We start from the raw sequence: 16,547 nt of genomic DNA, 5'->3' as shown, positions 1-16,547 counted from the left end.
TTCAGGCTACCATTTCGAGAAAAGTAGACTACACACACCAGTTTACTATAACCAGAAGGAAAAATATACCCTTATTAAACATAAAAAATTAACTTAATTTTGATTACCTAATTTAAAATATAATAGTATAAAACTATTGGTTGAAATCTTTTGTTTGTAGTGTAATTTTTAGATAACAATGTCATAAATGTGTGCACAAAGTTTTAAGCATCTAAGAAAAGTAGTTATTAAGTTAATGGACTACAAACATAGACTGGCAGGAAAAATTTTAAATTACTGAACGACATAAATTTTTATATAGTAAAGTTTATATCAAAGCTAACCTGATTATTCTTATACCAAAATCTTCATTCTTATAACATTTTGATTATCGTAAAATTTCTTTGTATTCAAAGTACACATTATGTAGTTGGACACTCATAAATTTTATGAAAATTCTTACTGTTTTTCCAGCCGTTCACTGGCAAGTTACCTTAACATCGATGTTGTTGTTGTTGTTGTAGTCTTCAGTCCTGAGACTGGTTTGATGCAGCTCTCCATGCTACTTTATCCTGTGCAAGCTGCTTCATCTCCCAGTACCTACTGCAACATACATCCTTCTGAACCTGTTTAGTGTATTCATCTCTTGGTCTCCCTCTACGATTTTTACCCTCCACGCTGCCCTCCAATCCTAAATTGGTGATCCCTTGATGCCTCAGAACATGTCCTACCAATCGATCCCTTCTTCTAGTCAAGTTGTGCATAAACTTCTCCTCTCCCCAATTCTATTCAATACTTCATTAGTTATGCGATCTACCCATATAATCTTCAGCATTCTTCTGTAGCACCACATTTCGAAAGTTTCTATTCTCTTCTTGTCCAAACTATTTATCGTCCATGTTTCACTTCCATACATGGCTACACTTCATACAAATATTTTTAGAAACGACTTCCTGACACTTAAATCTATACTCGATGTTAACAAATTTCTCTTCTTCAGAAACGCTTTCCTAGTCATTGCCTGTCTACATTTTATATACTCTCTCCTTCGACCATCATCAGTTATTTTGCTCCCCAAATAGCAAAACTCATTTACTACTTAAAGTGTCTCATTTCCTAATCTAATACCCTCAGCATCACCCGACTTAATTCGACTACATTCCATTATCCTCGTTTTGCTTTTGTTGATGTTCATCTTATGTTCTCCTTTAAAGACACTATCCATTCCGTTCCACTGCTCTTCCAAGTCCTTTCCTATCTCTGACAGAATTACAATGTCATCGGCGAACCTTAAAGTTTTTATTTCTTCTCCATGGATTTTAATACCTACTCCAAATTCTTCTTTTGTTTCCTTCACTGCTTGCTCAATATACAGATTGAATAACGTCAGGGATAGGCTACAACCCTGTCTCGCTCCCTTCCCAACCACTGCTTCCCTTTCATGCCCCTCGACTCTTGTAACTGCCATCTGGTTTCTGTACGAATTGTAAATAGCCTTTCGCTCCCTGTATTTTAGCCCTGCCACCTTCAGAATTTGAAAGAGAGTATTCCAGTCAACATTGTCAAAAGCTTTCTCTAAGTCTACAAATGCTAGAAACGTAGGTTTGCCTTTTCTTAATCTTTCTTCTAAGATAAGTCGTAAGGTTAGTATTGCCTCACGTGTTCCAACATTTCTACGGAATCTAAACTGATCTTCCCCGAGGTCCGCTTCTACCAGTTTTTCCATTCGTCTGTAAACAATTCGCGTTAGTATTTTGCAGCTGTGACTTATTAAACTGATAGTTCGGTAATTTTCACATCTGTCAACACCTGCTTTCTTTGGGATTGGAATTATTATATTCTTCTTGAAGTCTGAGGGTATTTCGCCTGTCTCAATACATCTTGCTCACCAGATGGTAGAGTTTTGTCAGGACTGGCTGTCCCAAGGCTGTCAGTAGTTCTAATTGAATGTTGTCTACTCCTGGGGTCTTGTTTCGACTTAGGTCTTTGAGTGCTCTCTCAAACTCTTCACGCAGTATCATATCTCCTATTTTATCTTGATCTACATCCTCTTCCATTTCGATAATATTGTCCTCAAGAACATCGCCCTTGTATAGACCCTCTATATACTCCTTCCACCTTTCTACTTTCCCTTCTTTGCTTAGAACTGGGTTTCCATCTGAGCTCTTGATATTCATACAAGTGGTTCTCTTTTCTACAAACGTCTCTTTAATTTTCCTGTAGGCATTATCTATCTTACCCCTAGCGAGATAAGCCTCTACATCCTTACATTTGTCCTCTAGCCATCCCGGCTTAGCCATTTTGCACTTCCTGTCGATCTCATTTTTGAGACGTTTGTATTCCTTTTTGCCTGCTTCATTTACTGAATTTTTATATTTTCTCCTTTCATCGATTAAATTCAATATTTCTTCTGTTACCCAAGGATTTCTACTAGCCCTCAACTTTTTACCTGCAAGATCCTCTGCTGCCTTCACTACTTCATCTCTCAAAGCTACCCATTCTTCTTCTACCGTATTTCTTTCCCCCATTCCTGTCAATTGTTCCCTTATGCTCTCCCTGAAACTCAGTACAACCTCCGGTTTAGTCAGTTTATTCAGGTCCCATCTCCTTAAATTGCCACCTCTTTGCAGTTTCTTCAGTTTTAATCTACAGTTCATAACCAACAGATTGTGGTCAGAGTCCACATCTGCCCCTGGAAATGTCTTACAATTTAAAACCTGGTTCCTAAATCTCTGTCTTACCATTATATAATCTATCTGAAACCTGTCAGTATCTCCAGGCTTTTTCCATGTATACAACCTTCTTTTATGATTCTTGAACCAAGTGTTAGCCATGATTAAGTTGCACTCTGTGCAAAATTCTATCAGGCGGCTTCCTCTTTCATTTCTTAGCCCAAATCGATATTCACCTACTACGTTTCCTTCTTTCCCTTTTCATACTACCGAATTCCAGTCACCCATGACTATTAAATTTTCGTCTCCCTTCACTACCTGAATAATGTCTTTTATTTCTACATTTCTTCAATTTCTTTATCATCTGCAGAGCTAGTTGGCATATAAACTTGTACTACTGTAGTAGGTGTGAGCTTCGTGTCTATCTTGGCCACAATAATGCGTTCATATGCTGCTTGTAGTAGCTTAGCCGAACTCCTATTTTTCTATTCATTATTAAACCGACTCCTGCATTACCCCTATTTGACTTTGTATTTATAACCCTGACCAGAAGTCTTGTTCCTCCTGCCACCGAACTTCACTAATTCCCACTATATCTAACTTCAACCTATCCATTTCCCTTTTTAAATTTTCTAACCTACCTGCCCGATTAAGGGATGTGACATTCCACGCTCCGATCCGTAGAACGCCAGTTTTCTTTCTCTTCATAACGACGTCCTCCTGAGTAGTCCCCGCCCGGAGATCCGAATGGGGAATATTTTACCTCCGGAATATTTTACCTAAGAGGACGCCATCATCATCATTTAATCACACAGTAAAGCTGCATGCCCTCGGGAAAAATTACGGCTGTAGTTTCCCCTTGCTTTCAGCCGGTCGCAGTACCAGCACAGCAAGGCCGTTTTGGTTAATGTTACAAGGCCAGATCAGTCAATCGTCCAGACTGTTGCTCCTGCAACTACTGAAAAGGCTGCTGCCCCTCTTCAGGAACCATACGTTTGTCTGGCCTCTCAACAGATACCCCTCCTATGTGGTTGCACCTACGGTACGGCTATCTGTATCGCTGAGGCACGCAAGCCTCCCCACCAACGGCAAGGTCCGTGGTTCTTGGGGGGCAGAATACACAAATATTGCTTTCAAACATTTGGAATTACTTCGAAGAGAATGGGGCTATTGACACACAGTCAACATGGATTTAGAAAACATCACTATTGTGAAAAACAACTAGCCTTTTAACCACACGAAGTGTTGAATGCTGTTGGCAAGGGATTTCAGGTTGATTCCGTATTTCTAGATTTCCAGAATGCTTTTGATACAGTACCTCACTAGCAGCTTGTAATCAAATTGCTTGATTATTGGAATATCATTTTAGTTATGTGACTAGATTCATGATTTCCTGTCAGAGAAGTTACAGTAGAAGTGGAGATCAGTGCATTTTGTTAGTGCAGGTTGTATATATTCAGGGGCAAACATACAGGGGAAAACTTGACAGATTTAAGACCCTCTCCCCTATCCTTATTGTTCTGTTAAATGATTTATGATCCCCTTGGGGTAGATTTACGACCCCTAGGGATAGTCTGTCCTGGGAAATCTCTAACATTTCCTCTTCCCTTCCTCTTTCCCCAACCAACCCCTCACCCCTCCTCCTCGCCGACACTAACACTTTTGATCTGAAGTTAATTGATCAGTTTATTAATAGACAAATTAAATAACCTCTCCACCTCTAGGAAATACCTCAGCGCTCCCCACCCACACTCTACCCCCCTCCCCTCCGCTACCCTACCTGGAAACTGGTGGGGAGGTGTCTCAGTCTGTGCTGAAGAGGAAATTCAATTACATAGCAAAGGAAGTACTGTTTATTTACAAAATTCAATTCTCAGGGGTTGGTTCTCTCTTGTTCATCATTCTCTGGTGGTTCTGAAGGCGCAGATTTTGTAAAATACGTCGAAAAGAAGTAATTAAATAGATAGTTTTTTTACGATCGCGTGAGAAATACTGTCACGAAATTAACGTCGATAGGTTCGGAATATGTTCTGATTGCCCCAAATGAAACTGATATAGGCACAGAGACATGCAGGAAAACAGCGTACTTGCGCTGTTGTCGATAACTGTACTCCTACATTTACAAGTAATTTCACGATACGTGGCAGGAAGTTATGTCATAATCACCTTAGCAGAAGTATCGGTAAAACTACAAAAATTGACCGAAAATACATATAAATTGAGGAAGAATACGCAAAAACGCGGGGAAATTGTTGGAGTACTTACATGTCTGCTTGGTGCAGGAAAATTCTTGTACATGGGAACGAGCATGTGAGATTAAGAGAAATAAAGTACAAAGTTGACGGGGAAGCACCGAGAAACAAGGAAACAGACGTTTTTCGTGGACAGCGATAAGATGGCTGGACGACTGCTTAACGTGGATGACCACCAAATGTAGAGTAATAAATTTTTACATGTTGGATCAAAAGACCAGGTGTGACCCCAGAGTTATAGGCAGGCACATTATAGAATTTCATAAAGTGTCCTCAGCTGAAGAGTGTTATATTACAAGCTTTTGAGGGTGCAATGTACAACTACAAAATAGATCCCACGTTTGACTCTGTACAGGATTGTTTACGTTTTTTGAACTCTAACAAACAGTATTTACAATGTGCTCCTCTGTTCTCTCTACCAATCACAACCATCTAGTGGCAGCTAACAAATACCTTAAGAACAGTCGCTGCGTGGTTCTGAACAATACTCTGCTGTGTGTCTCTTAAGGTAATAGCGACACATACAAGTTGATTGCTGTATCTGATGCTTTCCTCGAAAATAAAACCGTCTGCTCCTAAATTGACGACTATCTGTGTTAAAGGATGATAGGAAGTAGATGGAGTAATCAGTTGAAAGGGGCTGTTAAGATGTAGACCGACGATACATTCTAGAGAGAGGGAGATGTTGTGGCAGGTCATTATCACTGATTGGTATCAGTTGAGTGGTGTAATCTGCATTCGACTCATATACAATTGCGTGTTCTATGTGTGACTTAGAGCGCTATCTACTGGCAACTGTTAACAGGAAACCCCCTCATAGCGCAGTCAGCAGATGACCTCCGATACATGTGTGATGAATCATGTCTTCCAAATCGGCTGAAAACCTATTTTGGCACCCTCCTCTAGACAATCCAAGATTTATGTGAGATACGCAATTCCTCTGCCACATCCTGGCCATACACCTAGTCTGCGGTTTCATAACTGCCGTGATCCAAAGTTAGTGACAGGGATTTGTGAGATAGTGAAATACCTGTGTATACATTTGCTTGACAGATGCCGAGTGTGGGAGATACTGTGTTCTGTTCACGGAGTTGGAGCAGGATGGAGTGTAATTTGACATGCCAAACATTGTTGCTATGCAATTGTCTGTTTCCTCATAAGATGTCGCTGTTTAATGCATTTTCCATTGCTGACGATCGTTTTATAGGACTGATGCGAGCGTAGCACAATTTCCCAACTGTTATCAGATGTGAAGAGTGGGCGCTATACAGGGTGTTACAAAAAGGTACGGCCAAACTTTCAGGAAACATTCCTCACACACAAATAAAGAAGAGATCTCATGTGGACATGTGTCCGGAAACGCTTAATTTCCATGCTAGAGCTCATTTTAGTTTCGTCCACCTACGCTCAATGGAGCACGTTATCATGATTTCATACGGGATACTCTACCTGTGCTGCTAGTACATGTGCCTTTAAAAGTACGACACAACATGTGGTTCATGCACGATGGAGCTCCTGCACATTTCAGTCGAAGTGTTCGTACGCTTCTCAACAACGGATTCAGTGACCGATGGATTGGTAGAGGCGGACCAATTCCATGGCCTCCACGTCCTCCTGACCTCAACCCTCTTGACTTTCATTTATGGGGGCATTTGAAAGCTCTTGACTACGCAACCCCGGTACCAAATGTAGAGACTCTTCGTGCTCGTATTGTGGACGGCTGTGATACAATACGGCATTCTCCAGGGCTGCATCAGCGCATCGGGGATTCCATGCGACGGAGGGTGGATGCATGTATCCTCGCTAACAGAGTACATTTTGAACATTTCCTGTAACAAAGTGTTTGAAGTCACGCTGGTACATTCTGTTGCTGTGTGTTTCCATTCCATGATTGATGTGATTTGAAGAGAAGTAATAATATGAGCTCTAACATGGAAAGTAAGCGTTTCCGGACACATGTCCACATAACATATTTTCTTTCTTTGTGTGTGAGGAATGTTTCCTAAAATTTTGGCCGTACCTTTCAGTAACACCCTGTATACCTCCAGAAAGATATATAGTACATGGTTCACAGAGAATCTATGTTTCTTCTCCTTTTGGTTACAGGGTTGTAGTTTTATCATCTTAAAGTTTATCACCATAGTGTGTTTAAAATATATTTCCTGCATTGAAGCATGAACAGCGTTTCACTCCACGTGACTAATATATCTTAAACAACACTGCTTTAGCATATAGCATGCCTTAGTGCAGTAACATGTAGCCTTAGGAGTGTGTGCTTATGTTCCACGATCATTTCTCTGTTCCCAGTACCTTCTTCGCATGGACTCCAAACACTACAATAATTTTATAGAATTGATGGCACAGGTGATTTATGTAAAATGTTTCGAACTCCCTCGGCCTGGAACTCCGTTATGCATCTTACGTTAGATCTTACGTTTGTTCTTACTCTTAGTCGACTGTTGTATCACCACCATACTCTCAAATATATCAGTCTCTTATCTGCTATACACCAGTCTTTGAAGGACCCCTGTTACAGTACTGGCATGAGTATACCGGTCTATATCACTAGCATCGGTCAATAGAAGTTTCGAACACATGTTATACTCTCTGCAATAGTAAAATGTCGATATGTATTGACTACATGGAACTCGTCTCCTCCTGTCCTTCACGAGATGTAGAATTTAGCGGCTATAGTGCCCTCCTACTTCCGATCAGTTCCAAATTAAGTCAGAGACAATGTCGTGGAGAGGATTTGATAAAGGCAGGGGAAAAGTTACAATATGCTTAGAGAGGCCATCTAGAGTTTTGTTCACGGTCCTTAGCCAACAGGTTCAACGAATGGGTAGCTAGTTTCATAATAGAGGGAAGAATCTCTGACTTTATCCTACGAATGGGGGAATACTTTTTGACTCCCATCCACACACGGGGAGAGACAAATCGTAATAAAATCTTAGCTACTTTGTACAGTTTTTCAGCTAAGGAACATAGTTTTTGCTCCTCCTCTCTACTGATGGCTGCTTCCTTCACTAAGAAACAGTGGTGTTGGTGGTGGTGGTGGTGGTGGTGGTGGTGGTGGTGGTGGTTAGTGTTTAAAGTCCCGTCGACAACGAGGTCATTAGAGACGGAGCGCAAGCTCGGGTTAGGGAAGGATTGGGAAGGAAATCGGCCGTGCCCTTTCAAAGGAACTATCCCGGCATTTGCCTGAAACGATTTTAGGGAAATCACGGAAAACCTAAATCAGGATGGCTGGAGACGGGATTTAACTGTCGTCCTCCCGAATGCGAGTCCAGTGTGCTAACCACTGCGCCACCTCACTCGGTCACTAAGAAACAGTGATGTAGGTAATGTAGCATGGGTTCGCAGTATGTACACATGTACACGTCCCTCGCAGAGTAAAGGGGGGTGGGGTTATCAATGCTAAAGAAATTGAGAACTGTGCTACAAGGTCATTGGCTGATAGCATCACAAGATCGAGGCGATGAGACATATTGTTGACGTGACAACTTGTCGGAAGTGGTGGTTTGCACATCGAGTAATTGAGTTAAATGCGTTGAAATTACGGAAAACCTGGTAAAAGTACGAAAATTGAAAGTTTTTAAAATTATGAAAATACGACAAAAAATGCGGATGCATGAGGATACTTACATTCTCATATGGGCGTGTGGAAATCATTCCATTCCTCCACCGGTGGGATTGACAACTGGTGCACACTATCCATGTTCTATAGGCTTAAGTCCTGCAGAATTCCCCTTGTTCATATGGAGCTCTGCATTGTAAGTCTTAAAAATAGAAGAGGCAGTGTCCAAAGATTTGTGGGTCAGGGTGACTACCGCCTAGGACACCAAAACAGCGATCACATACTTGGGTGCACTATGCACCACCAATATGAGAAATCAATTCTCTGGGTCTCTTCGAAAACAGAACCGAGACATCTGCTACACTTTAGTGCGGAAGATGAGATTACATTTAGCGGTCATCACCTTCGGATAGCTGTTTGGAAAAGCTCAACAATACCACAAACTCTTCCTGTTTCCATACACTGCGATATCTTCCACATTTTTGTCAATAATAAACATAGCCTCTGTCTTTTATTTCAACCATCCTGTGTGTTGCGAGAGCAGCACAGTTTGCACCAAATGATGTCCATTTTTCTTTGAGAGCCAGTGGATCGAAATGTGTTAATGTCAATTTAGCACCTGACACAGACCTTGAAGTCATGGTAGAAAAAGAAAATGTATGGCTATGTAGACATACAGTGCTTCGATGTTTTGCAACAAGTAACAGTGTATCAAAATGCTTATGAAACAACAAAACATGAACCCTCTTCTTGTGACTGGCAGTCGATATGGTCCTCCTCCAGAATAGGCGACGAAACTGTACACAGGTCCGTGGAAGCGACTTCGATCACTCGCTACGTGCTCCAGTGGACCAATACATGTATAATTAATGGGATTATCACATATAATCGATGTCAGAGAGAGAGAGAGAGAGAGAGAGAGAGAGGTGGGGGGGGTGGGGGGGGGCTGTGCTGTCAACGAAGACTCGGACACCATTACACTGTCGTATTTCTGGCATGGTAATTATAGGAAAACGATTAAGGAGATTATGACATGTACAGAGTGATATTTGAAGGAGGTCATTCAATATCGAAGAATCGTAGGTATTATGCTTCTGAATTTCTTTCTGCAGTCCGCGTATGCTCTGTATGGTTGCGAGTTTCCTCCTGTACGTTTGCGTGCTACTTTCGTCTTTGTGATAGCTCTCTGTCTAGTCAGCCTACTAACTAATGGAGCAGTGCTGATGGAACGTGATAGGATTGCGAGAGAAGGCTCTTTGACTTGGCTGGGGGAATCAATTCTACACGTTCTGACAAACGCCAGCTATCTGGACAGAACGTACATAACATAAATAAAAGAAGTGAGGGCTTTTTTATGTAACTAAGCCCTTTATCGTTTGACAAATGGGTGATAACGACGATGTGGCGCAAGGGTTTTGCTACTGGGAAGCGGAACGACACCCAGCTGTGGTGAGTGTGGACATAGCATAATTTTTCGGAGGCTATACACCTCTAAATGATAGTCACGCCAGTGTCAGGAATGTTATGTTTTTGCAATGTAACGTTACTGTCGACAGTATTCTTCCACGTATGGAGAAAATGACTGTTCCTGTTAGTAAGGGAGGTATAGACCAGTCTGGCGAAATTCCGATTTCATTGCGTGGATACCCGTAAGGAGTATGTGGAAAATTATATCCAGTCATAAGGAGACACAGATTTACATGGAGTGGATCGTCAGTAGGAGGTATTTCCTATACTTTTCTAATTGTTGAATGTCATCAGATTGGTACTGCGATCGTAATATTTAATTATTATTAAACTGATAAATATGTGGGTGATTTCCTGGGACATGACCTCTTGACATGTGGGGCGCTTGGCAGAGGTCTGTGTGTCATCGCAGTATATCTGTGATTGTCTGGTGGTCGACAGCTATATGCAGGATGCAGAAGTGATAGTTTTGTATGGTGAAGTACATAAATTATGTCCACCACAACTATATGGTATAGTGGTACAATCGTTTGTGGTGATAAAGCCTGCTTGGAGGTCGGTTTCACACCGAAAAATTCAAGTTTTGCACGACAGTAGCAGAGCAGTGTAATTAGCGATAGTGTCTGTATTTCATGATCTGCAGACCACTTTTTCAGGCTTTAAATGTCTGTGAAATACGACTGCAATATGTTTTTCGTCCTGTAAAAAATTATTTTCCGCTGAAACACTCCTAATTTGGCAGTCTGCATAAATTGTCAGACAGTGCTTCCACACCAGCAGTAGCAATTTGGCGCAATCTAATCAGATTGAAGTATTTGGGATACCTTGGTCGACAGGTTGAATGTAGGTGGATTCCTAGGTATCAAATATATAAGAAAAGGCCAGCTTCTGGTCTGGGGTCGCTTGACTGTCCAGGTGGAAACGCTCGAGGCGCTCCATTGATGGGTGAATAGTAAACTACTGCTCAATATGAGTTTGGCTGTTGTCGTGACCACATGGATTATGGGCACTGCATGAATAAGTGTACCATCATTCTGAAACGTCTCTTCATACGAGACCCCTGATACATGGTTAATGTTCTTGAAATTTTATTACTTAATTTCGCTTACGTCTGTCTATACACGTGAAGATATTGCAATATGACTGATATGTTTTTAGATCTGTACAAAATAGTTTTCTACAGAAATTCTCGTAATTTGTATGTCTATGGAAAGTGGCGGGCAGTGCTCCCACACCAGATCTGCTCACCTATCAGTAGTTCCCACCGATGTCACCTGGGGACTCTTGGATCGCTTACTAGTCATCCATAGGCCTGGGCACAAGCCTTCGAGACACTGTGGGAAGCAGATGTGCAGTCGTGATGGTTCCAGCAAAGAGTAGTAAAGGTGTTACTCCTTTCTAGCGCAGTGCATTTGCTTGGAGCTGCTAGCGGATGCATCTTTTATAGTTTGTATTTGTGGTATACGTGTTAGGTTGGGGTTTTTTCGCAGTATGTTAATCCCTTGTCAATCTGTAGCACCATCACAGCAGGACATAATGTCATGTTTGTGGCAGCAGAAAGCTAGTGCTTCCTACCACCTGTTACCTGTCGGCAAAGCCACACGAAGGGCTGCCATCACCTAATGCTTTGGTTCAAATGGCTCTGAGCACTATGGGACTTGACTTCTATGGTCATCAGTCCCCTAGAACTTAGAACTACTTAAACCTAACTAACCTAAGGACATCACACACATCCATGCTCGAGGCAGGAATCGAACCTGCGACCGTAGCGGTCTCACGGTTCCAGACTGTAGCGCCTAGAACTTCTTGGCCACACCTGCCGGCTCCTAATGCATTGTTTAGATATTAGTGCGACTTCCGCAATGTGTGCCACACGAGCCAGCACTGGGTGCAAGGCAGCTGGTGGGCACTGGGTGAAAGGCAACCAATAGTGGTCGCGGGGCCTGAGCAGGAGTAGTGGGGCCTCTCCCCCAGCCCCAGCCCCAACCTGACCCCATGGGAGTGCAGGAAGCGGCTGGCATGTCTACCCTGTGGTTGGTGCAATGACGAGAGCGACAGATTTTTGACTATATAATTACGTGTCGTGAGTTACACTGACGTCGAATTCGTGATGGTATTCCTTGCGTAATCGGAAACAAGTGACCTATTTAATTACTTCTTTCTGACATATTTCATAAGACCTCCATGTTCCAAAACTGCAGAGAATGATGAGCAACAGCAATCCAGCCCCTCAAAATTGAATTTTATAAATAAAAAGTATATCCTTTCGCTATGTAACTGAATTACCTGTCGTGAGATCCTATCTGTCCAGCACAGACTGAGACCTTTCACCTCTAATTTCCAAATGGAGGAAGGGAGGGGAGGTGGGCTGGGTGTTTTCCCAGACGGGGAGGAGTTAATTAATCAATTTAATTAATTAGTCAATTATTTTGGCATGAAAAGTTTGCTTGCATTGGCAAGGGGAAGGGGAAAGGGGTGAAGTAGTAAGAGTCGGAGGGGAAGGGGGTTTCTCAGAAGGACAGATTATCCCCAGAGGGTCATAAATTAACCAACAGAACAATAGGATAAAGGGGGGGAAGGGTAATAACTCAATCAAGTTTGCTCCTGAATGTATACTTGCCCCTGAATCTATGTAATATGCATTAACAAAATGTTCTGATCCTTACTTCACCCAGCTAATCACAGTTCATACTAATTGACAGAAAGTCATCGAGTAAAGCAGAACTGATTTCTGGGGTTCCCCAAAGTAATGTATATGGCTCCTGTTGTTCCTTATCAAAAAGATTTAGTAGACAGTCTGGGCAGCCATCTTAGATTGTTTGCAGATGATGCTGTCATTTATCGTCTGGTAGAGTCATCAGAAGATTCAAACAAATTGCAAGACGATTTAGAAAACATATCTGTATGGTGCCAAAATTGTAAGTTGATCCTAAATAACCAAAAGTGTGGAGTCATCCACATGAGTGCTAAAAGGAATCTGTTAAACTTCGGTTACACGACAAATTAATCTTATCTAAAGGCCATAAATTCAACTGTATACCTAGAAATTACAATTACGAAAAACTTAAATTGGAAGCAAAACTTAGTAAACGTTGTTGGGAAGGCGTACAATAGACTACGTTTTATTGGCATAACACATAGAAGATGCAACAAATCTACTAAAGAGATGCCTACACTATGTTTGTCCATCCTCTTTTGGAGTACTGCGGCGCAGTGTGGGATCCTTACCAGATAGAATTAACGGAGTACAACGTGGTAGTTTAAAGAAAATCTGCACGTTTTTTATTATCAAGAAATAGGGGAGAGTGTGTCACTGATATAATATAGGATTTGGTGAGATCATTAAAACAAAGGAGTTTCTCGTTGCGGCGGAATCTTCTCACGAAATTACCAACTTACTCATCCACATGCTAAATTATTTTGTTGACGTCGACCTACATGGGGAAAAACGATTAACATTATAGAATAAGGGAATCTGTGTTCGCACGGAAAGATATAGGTGTTCGTTTTCCCCGCGCGCTGTTCGAGATTGGAATAGTAGAGGATTATTGTTGAGGTGGTTCGATGAACCCTCTGCTAGGCACTTAACTGTAATTTCCAGAGTATCCATGTAGATGCAAATGTAGATGTAGAATCATTTCTCATGTAAGACGTGTGGGACACCTTTTCGTAAGCAGTCTTCATACATAGGCATTTGCCCATCCATAACAGCTTACAAACATCTCAACGTAAGTGACTGAACAGATGTAATAGAATATATTCCATTCTCTTTCCTATATCTTAACTGTGAAAGTGACATCTGTCAAGGATCGTCCGTGTCTCAGATCTTTTAGTACTAAAAGGTTTGTGATGGCCACTACTCTTTTACTTAATATTATTGCACATATTTTATACTCTGTATTGAAAACACATGCTTTCTAGCACCTTCTTTAAACCAGCATCTTGGAATAAAACATACATTCCATCTTATAGTGAATGTTTTCCTTAAGTTCCTCTCCTCGCCAATTCTGCTGAGAACCTCTTCCAATCTACCTAATTTTCAATATCCATCTATCAGGATCACATTTCAAACGCGTCGCTATTTTCTTTTCCGGTTTTCTCATAGTTCGTGGTTCCCTAGCACACAATTTTGTACTGAAAACACATTATCATGCTCTTAAGTATCCGAGTGACCTGACCTGATTTCTGCCTGATTTACTTGCAGTGAACATGAAGTAACTTTGTTGCAAGTCCTTTAATATCATTTCGATACAATCGTTTGATAATATGAAATGGTTACCCCAAGTGGCTGTTAAATAACACTGCTCTCTATGGCAATGGATTCAAATGTAGATTAACAGCACGATATAGCAAACATCAGGAAATAGAGATGAGTCAGTCCTTAACACTTGTAAACTCACATTTATTACAGTTATTGGTATTCCAAAAATATAATCACTTTCATTAGTATTTGAGACAATTAATACCTATAACTCTATCACATAAATCATCCAGTAATCCTTAATCAAATGTAATTTTCTTTAATAATAGTTTTTGCAAAGATACCTGGAAGCCCAAATTCGTACTATAATTCGAAGCGTTCTTGCTCTCTAAAAGGTTTTCCACACAACTAGGACTGCAGGCAATAGAGTAAAGCGCTCTATGGCACCTCAACATCAACAGCGCTTAACTGGTAATTTCGGTGTACTCGTGATGACACATGGATCTATGTGCAGCTGGAAAGGCATCTATCCCCTTGTTATATAGCAAAAATTAATTCCAAATATTTATAAAATTAATGGGCAATTATTGTGCGTATATTTGAACGTTAAACGATATGACGAATGGTTTTGTTCCGGATAGGGATTCAAATCCAAAAGTATTATCAATCCTAACTAAGCAAAACTGACCGAGACTCGAACAGAGCACACGTCATCATTGTTAATTAGGCATGAATACACCTTAAATACATCGGCAATACCAGTTAGGAAAAATTAAAACGAAATGACGTGACAAACATTTTTGTACTGGATCGGTTCTCCTGGTTCAGTAACTGAAGCAAAATATCGCGTGTAAGAAACGTTATTGGTGACAGGGATACTATTTGCCACGACTTCCGCATCTGTTAGGGCCCAACCGAAACTGATTCTTCTCCACTCGCTAGCAAAGGTGAAGACAGTCTGTTCATGTCAGTTACAAATGGTCATCTGAAATGGGAAATATCAATCTAGACCTGAGGCATAACAAACATCATTCCAAGAACTCACCGACCTTTACATATAGCAGGTCATGATTTTTTCGTAGAGTACCAGGCGCTACACTGGATAAGACTTTTGACTTCCTGACTCCATGGAAATGGGCATAACATGTACACTGCATTCATTTCTTTGTTCAGCAACATCGTCATTAACAAGCAGCCTCGCCTCCCCAGCACGTGCAGTCTTTGACATAACCCTTACTGCCGACCGGTGTTTGCAGAAACTAAATCCAAATCTTTCACTTAATGCTTCAATGAAACTGGCTGCCCTTCATAATCGGAAGTCCTGCCATCTGCATGAACTGGCAGCAATGTAGAAATCAGAAATGTATAGAGCAAGTATTATATTCCGCTGCACTAAAATCAGGCGGAATGCACTTTAGGTCGTTCGGTTGCTTTTGAACATGAGCCTTCATTCTCAAAAACGTGTTCTTGAAATTAAAGCCACTGACATCTGTAAATACTAGCTGCGTGTACGTATGAAAGTGAAACGTTCCAGCACATACCTATACAACAAGTGGGCCTGCAGCCGTCTTGCTGGATGTGATTCGTTACTAAAGCTAGCGCTGCTTCTTGCCCGACAAGCGTTAGCGTATGCTGAGCACGTCGGGCCAATCCGAAGCCGGTGAGCGCTCAGAGGTATGCACACACTGGTGTAAGAGAACCGCAATACTAAGAAGGAGTTTTTGCGACATAAGCGGAAGTTGGTAGCACTCCGTCTTCAAGCCACAAGCGGCCCATCGGAACCATCAGACCGCCGTGTCATCTTCAGCTGAGGATGCGGATAGCAGGGGCGTGTGGTCAGCACACCGCTCTCCCGGTCGTTATCGTGGTTTTCTTTGACCGCAGCCGCTACTGTTCGGTCGAGTAGCTCCTCAGTTGGCATCACGAGGCTGAGTGCACCCCGAAAAATGGCAACAGCGCATGGCGGCCCGGATGGTCACCCATCCAAGTGCCGGCCATGCCCGACAGCGCTTAGCTTCGATGATCTGACGGGAACCGGTGTATCCACTGCGGCAAGGCCGTTGCCTGGAAGTTGGTAGGCATGTTTCTAAATCTGTCTATTCAAATTTCGCACCAGTCTCATAAGAGTGGTGCTAGTAGCCCCACTATGAGGACGCAAATCAAGTTTGCTTTAAATGCACGCTGTAACGGTCCTGACTTGTATTTACCGTTAAGACTGGACGCGGTGAGGTGAAGTTAGTCAATAATGCCTTTAAGGCGACAAAGACTGTATTGTCAACACTTCAGTGAGTTTCAATAAGTTCGCGTGATAGGGCTACAAGAAGCTGGATGTTACTATTCCGAAACTGCAGAAAGACTTGGCAGGCATGTAGCCACACACATGATTGCTGGCAGCAGTG

General features: G+C 41.8%; 1 pseudogene; it reads right to left on the bottom strand.

The window, feature by feature from the left end:
* Positions 1-16,095: 16,095 nt before the first annotated feature.
* Positions 16,096-16,213, bottom strand: LOC126210240 (5S ribosomal RNA; annotated as a pseudogene).
* Between the last annotated feature and the right edge of the window lie 334 nt (positions 16,214-16,547).

The sequence above is a fragment of the Schistocerca nitens genome, chromosome 1 (genome assembly GCF_023898315.1).
Source record: "Schistocerca nitens isolate TAMUIC-IGC-003100 chromosome 1, iqSchNite1.1, whole genome shotgun sequence".
In the NCBI taxonomy this organism is placed as follows: Eukaryota; Metazoa; Arthropoda; class Insecta; order Orthoptera; family Acrididae; genus Schistocerca; species Schistocerca nitens.
The sequence above is the reverse complement of the archived record's forward strand: the minus strand, read 5'-3'. Positions and strand labels throughout refer to the sequence as shown.